This window comes from Mirounga angustirostris, unplaced genomic scaffold, assembly GCF_029215605.1.
Source record: "Mirounga angustirostris isolate CCGP_5_RB_7025 unplaced genomic scaffold, mMirAng1.0.hap1 SCAF_9, whole genome shotgun sequence".
Lineage (NCBI taxonomy): Eukaryota > Metazoa > Chordata > Mammalia > Carnivora > Phocidae > Mirounga > Mirounga angustirostris.
This window is the reverse complement of record NW_026991717.1, coordinates 143414311-143420393: the sequence shown is the minus strand read 5'-3', so window position 1 is coordinate 143420393 and position 6083 is coordinate 143414311.

Below are 6083 nucleotides of genomic sequence, written 5' to 3'. Positions count from 1 at the left end.
CCCGAGGCCAGGAGCGCGTCGCTATCCTGTGTGGTTGACACGGGCTTGGCGGAAACAGTCCGGGAAGCGGGCGGAGGGAGGTGCTTTGCATCCCCTACTAAAAATGGCTATTAAAAAAAATGTTTTATAAAACAGCTTAAAGTTGCTTATTAATTAAAAGCTATCAAAAGTTTTAGGAAATTACCAAGTCAAGCCTTGAGAGAATGAAACCACAAGGCTGAAGGCCGCCGTTCGCCCGCCTGGCGGGACGCCTCAGGGACATCTACTGAGTGTCCCGCACGCACTGTTTGCTCCCCCTCGAGGGGGCAGGCGGTCACTAAATCAAGGAACAAAGCCGAGACCGATGTTTATAAGAAACAAGGCCACGACTGCGGACAGCCCCGGGGGTGGGCCGTGTGCCGTGAGGGGCTGCCCGTATACTGCTTCGCGGAGCCGTGGCTCGGGTCACCTGTCCCGCAGTCCCGTCCTGAGAGCGTTGGTCCCTCCGGGCGGGGGCGGGGCAGCCTCAGCCCTCCTCCCGCCCATCTCCGGGGCTTGTTCCCCCACCTCCCCCCCGCCCCAGCTCAGGTGGGACGCCTGCCTCTGGGATGGCGCAGTTTTGGCCAGTCCTGAGTGAACACGTGGCTCAGACCCCTGGGTGCCTGGGAGAAGTAAGCGCAGATGGCTTTGTCTGAGATCTCTAAACGCGTCGAAGCCACTTTTCAAGGTCAGGGACAGTGCAAACCCACGCACACGGGGGCAGGCACGGCGGGCCGAGCCGGCGGAGGCAGCCTGCCACACGGGTGCAGCCGGGGCTCGGACACAGGTCACACAGCCGCACATGCCACCGCTCACACGGGACAGGCGGGAAGGCTGCGTCTGGGACGGGTCGGGGAAGGGACAGAGCGCCGCCCGCCTGGGCCTGCGGTGGCGGCCCGGGGGAGTGTTGAAGGGAAGGAGGCAGCCTGGGCTGCCCTCCACCCCTGCGTGGCCTCAGGCGGCCCCTGGCGGGAGCTGGAACACATCTAGAACCCGCGCCGCCCGCCGCTCGAGGAGCTGCGCCCTCTGCAGCCCCGATGGGCCCCACTCCGCCGCGGGCACCACGCGGAATCCGCCTCCGGTGCCCCCAGCCCGCGTCGCCCTGACGGTCCGAGTCCTCACGAGCGGCGCCACACGAGGAGACGGCAGGCTGTGGCCGCTGGACCTGTCCCTGCCCGGCCAGCTGTCCGCCCAAGACAACGAGCACCTGTGCCAAGACCTGAGCCTGGGCCGGGGCCGTCGTCCCCCGGCACTCAGCTCCTCTGCACCCACTCAAAGCCTAACTCACCAGCCTCTGAGCTGCTGGTAAGTGGGGGGCAAGCGACTGTGCCAAAGAAACCCACCCCCGAGGAAGTCCTCACGCTGACAGTGCCCGCCTTCGCCCAGACCACTGTGCCCCACAGGCAGGTGAGGCCCGGGCCCCTCTTTCCTGCCTGGTTAGCTGGCACTGGGGCGGGCACGCTGCCCACGGCCCAAGGCACCGGACCTCCGCGTCTCCCACGGGCGTGCACGCCAGCTCAGCCACCCTTCAGTCTGGTGGTGGGGCCCTGGCCGTGGCGCCTCTGTGACCGGGGTGCGTGGCCGGTTCCCATCTTCTCCCCTTTTGCTGCCCTTGGCAGCTGCCGGCTCAGGGCCTCCCAGCCCTGGCCCCAGGCTCCACTGCTCTAGCTGCCACGGCCGGGAGGGCCAGGGCTCCGTGCTGGTGTTTAAGTTTAGGGGCCAGACCCCTGGACACGTAGGCAAATACATACTCCTCAGCATTAAAAAAAGAAGAAAAGAAAAGAAAAGAGAAAAAACCACCTGGGAGATCTGAAACAAACCACGTGGAACTTCTAGGAATGACCAGCGCCATCCCAGACTAAGAACTGGACAGCCGCCCTGAGCCCCTGTGGTGGACAGAGCTCGTAAGCCAGAAGACAGGTCACGAGACGATGCCCCGGATGCGGTCCAGAGCGACCAAGGTGGGAAGAGCGTTGGCCGCAGAGTGGGGCGGCTGAAGGCCCGAGGGGCTGTCCCGAGGCCGCGCAGAGCCCAGTCGCAGGAGGTGGGGACGGGGGTGTCAGCGGGAGGCCCCCTGTAACTTTGAGGGGCAGGCCTGGCCTGGGGTCCTGGGCTCACGGGACGCCGCCCGCTCGGGGAGGCCGGCTGTCACGGGAGGGAGTGGTTGTGCAGACGCCCCTGTGTCCGCGGGGTCCGCGGGTGTGCAGCAGCCCTGCAGCCTGGCCCTTCCTCTGAGCCTGCTGCCCGAGTGCTGAGCACCCCCACCCCAGGTCCTCGCCTTCCTTCCCCACTGGGCCTGGCTGGGTGACTCAGTGCCTGGTGGGGGCAGGCGGCAGGGCTGTCCGCACACCTCTCCAGGCCTGCTCTTGGTGTGGCTGTGAATGGTGGCCGGGAATGTGGCCCACCGCCCGCCCCACGGATCCCAGAGCGCCGCTCACCCTGCCAGCCCCCCTCTGTGCTTCGTGCCACCAAGCTGAGGCCAGGACCCTACGGCCAGGGTCAGGCCCCTCTGTCCTGCCCTGGCCGGTAGCCTGTGCTCTCCGGGGGGTGGGTGGGCAGGTAATTAGCCCCCAGAGAGGCAGCTGCTGCATTAGGAAGTTCAGAGCGAGGGCAACATGCTCACAGAGGCCAGGCCGCAGTTACCCCAACCGAGGTCGGTGCCCGGCTCGGGAGCTCCCCGGGCTGAGCAGGAAGAAGCTGTGGCTGTGGGCACTGTCGGCAGACCCCCAGCTGAGGCTCAGCCACTCGGGAGGATGCAAAGTGCAGGACCAGTGTGGGGCCCTCCTGACCACGGGTCCCCTGCACGGCTGCCTTCCCACGAGCCTGCTGTGCTCCTGCCGGTGGCCGGTCTCCCCCACTGTCCCCCCTCTCTCCCTCCTGGCTGGCGGGTCCGGGAGAGCTGGGCAGGAGAGGTGTGAGGCTCTGGCCCGAGGGCTCGGCTGGGGAAGCTGTCCACCGTCTGTGGGGGCTGTGTCATTAAAGAGAGCCCTGGGCCTTCCCAGACCCGGTGGACAGTGGGCTTTGGGGCACAAGGTTCAGAGGCATGGCACTGGGGGCCAGGACCCCCCTGAGTTGACAGCCCAGCCAGGACCTTTGGATTTGGTCCCAGCCAGGGGCTGGGGAGGGGGCATGGGCCCAGCAGAGTCTTTGTGTCCCCCTCGTTTGCGTCTAGGACCCAAACGCTGTGCAGTCCAGAGAAAATGGAGATAGGATTAGGGCGGCCTTTGGAGGGGATGGGCTTCAGGTGTGCACTGGGGGCTGGGGTAGGTGTGAGGCCCCGGGTGGGTGCCCGGCCAGGCTGTGCTGGGAGAGGTGTGGAGGCTGGGGCAGCCACGGGCAGCAGGCCCTCTCTTTGAGAGCAGGGGACCCAGAGAGCCCCGCTGCGCCCGCTGGGTGCAGATTGGCCTGTCCACAGTGACCACCGATGCAGGTCCTGAGCACAGACGGGGTCCCCAGGCTCATGGCAGGGAGGGGGTGTGCCCCAGGCTCATCTGCAGGGCGTGCACGGGGGAGCAGGGAAGTCCCCGCTCACGGGAGGCGACAGAGAGCAGAGCTCCCAAGTGAGCAGCCGCGGGTGGAGCAAACCCGCCGAGTCAGGACAGGAAGAGAGGCTGCAGAGGCCGTGACTCCGGAGAGTGTGACGGACGCTGCCCGCGGGAGAGGCCGGTGTTCGGTGGAATTGGGGGGATGGATCACTTAACAGCTGGCTCCCTGTGGCACAACAGAACTCACGATGGTGTGAGTATAAGCAGGAAAGCTGATGAGAAGTCACCACTGTCCTTCACAATCCAACAAGGAGCAGACGTCCCACAGAGAAGCAGGCGAAGAATATGGATGAAGAAGCGGATCCAACTGCAACAAAGAAGAAAGCATGGTGGGGGCGCCTGGGTGGCTCAGTCGTTAAGCGTCTGCCTTCAGCTCAGGTCATGATCCCGGGGTCCCGGGATCGAGCCCCGCATCGGGCTCCCTGCTCAGCGGGAAGCCTGCTTCTCCCTCTCCCTCTCCCCCTGCTTGTGATCCCTCTCTCCCTGTCTCTCTGTGTCAAATAAATAAATAAAATCTTTTATTTATTTATTTATTCATGAGAGACAGAGACAGAGAGAGAGAGGCAGAGGGAGAAGCAGGCTCCCAAGGAGCAGGGAGGCCGATGCGGGACTCGATCCCAGGACCCTGGGATCATGACCTGAGCCGAAGGCAGACGCTTAACCATCTGAGCCACCCAGGCGCCCAAATAAATAAAATCTTAAAAAAAAAGAAGAAGAAGAAAGAAGAAAGCATGGTGGGCAGTTCCACGTTCTGACCCCCGGGACCCGTCAGCGTGTGTCCTCGCTGGCTGCTGACGGGGGGAGAACCCGGAGCCGGGGAGGAGGTCCTGGGCCGCGCGGTGGCCCCGTGGGGTCCCACGGCGGAGCCTTAGAGAAGCCTCCCCTGGCTGCGCTGAGAGGGGCCGGCCGGGCACAGGTGGCCCGAGGAATGTGCTGGCCAGCCGGGAAGGCGGGAGGAGCCTGTGGGTGCCCCCAGCAGGGGACCGAGCGAGGAAGCCGCTGTCCCCCAGAGCCTCCAGCAGGGAACGACACCCTGCCGACACCTCGATCGTGCCCCCTGGGAAGACACTACATCGTGGGGTCTTCGGCCCCTGAGCCTGTGGGCTTGTGGCGGCCGCTGCCGTCGGAAGCAAACAGAGCAGGGAGAGCACGGAGCGCTGCTGCGTTCCGGAGGGTCTGAGAGCTGCTGACCTAGACGACTGTGAAGCAGCACCTTGAATCTGTGCGAACCAGACCAGCTGCTGGTGCCTGGGAGGCTGGTGCCCAGCGGGGAGGATGCCCGGACTCGGGCGCAGGCGAGGCGCTGCCGCCCGGGAGAGCCGCTCCTCCCTGCGCCTCCGCCCGCGTGTCCAGGGCGTGAGGCCTTCGGGGCAGCCACGTGGGAGCCCAGCTGACGGCCCTGAGGCCAGGGCGCCTGTGTGTGGCCGCGTGGCCTGGGGGGACACAGCCAGACCCCACCCCCGCCGTCTGCGCTACAGCGGGCCTCTGACAGCGCTGCTGTGATCAGCGGGCCTGCTGCGATGTCCCCGCTGGACGGCTGAGTTGGAGAGACTCAGAAAAGAGGTCGTCATGCCCTGGTGCTAGTTTCTTCACTGAGGCACCATACACGTCATTTGCCATCGGAACCGTTTCTAAGCGGGCAGCTCGATGGCGCTAAGCACATTCACACTGTCGTGCCCCCCTCACGACTTACTTTTTAAAACATTTTAACTGTGGTTAAAAAAACCCCACATAATGTAAAATTCCCATCTTAACTATTTTTAAGCGAACGGGTCGGTGTTCAGTACATTCACCTTGCTGTGAAACAGACGTCCAGAGCTTTTTCCTCCTGCAGAGCTGAAGCTCTGTCCCCGTGAAACCCTCCCATCCCCCCCACAGCCCCCGCACCCAGCATCCGCCATCGACATCCTGTCTCCAGCCATTCGACTGCTGCGGGTCCCTCAGGTAAGTGGGATCGCACAGCCTTGGTCTTCCCGTGACCGGCTCGTTTCACCGGGGATGATGTCGTCAAGGTCCATCCACGCGGTAGCAGGCGACAGGCTTGGCTTTTGTGGCCATCACGTGAATGCGCCACCCTGTGTTTACCCACCTGTCTGTGCCGAGACATTCCCGCTGCTTCTAGCTCTTGGCTCTCGGGAACAGTGCGGCTGTGATGCTGGGAGTACAGATAGCGCTTCAAGACAGATACATATTCTTTTAGATCAATACCCAGAGTGGGATGGCTGGATATATGGTTATTCTATTTCTAACGTTTTTGAGGAGACTCCATCCTGGTTTTCACAGTGGCCGATCCATTTTATGTTCCCACCAACAGTGCATACGGGTTCCGATTTCCCCACATCCTCATCAACACTGATTATTTTTTTTAAAGATTTTTTAAAAAATTTATTTATCCAACAGAGAGAGACACAGTGAGAGAGGGAACAGAAGCAGGGGGAGTGGGAGAGGGAGAAGCAGGCCTCCCGCTGAGCAGGGAGCCCGAAGCGGGGCTTGATCCCAGGACCCTGGGATCATGACCTG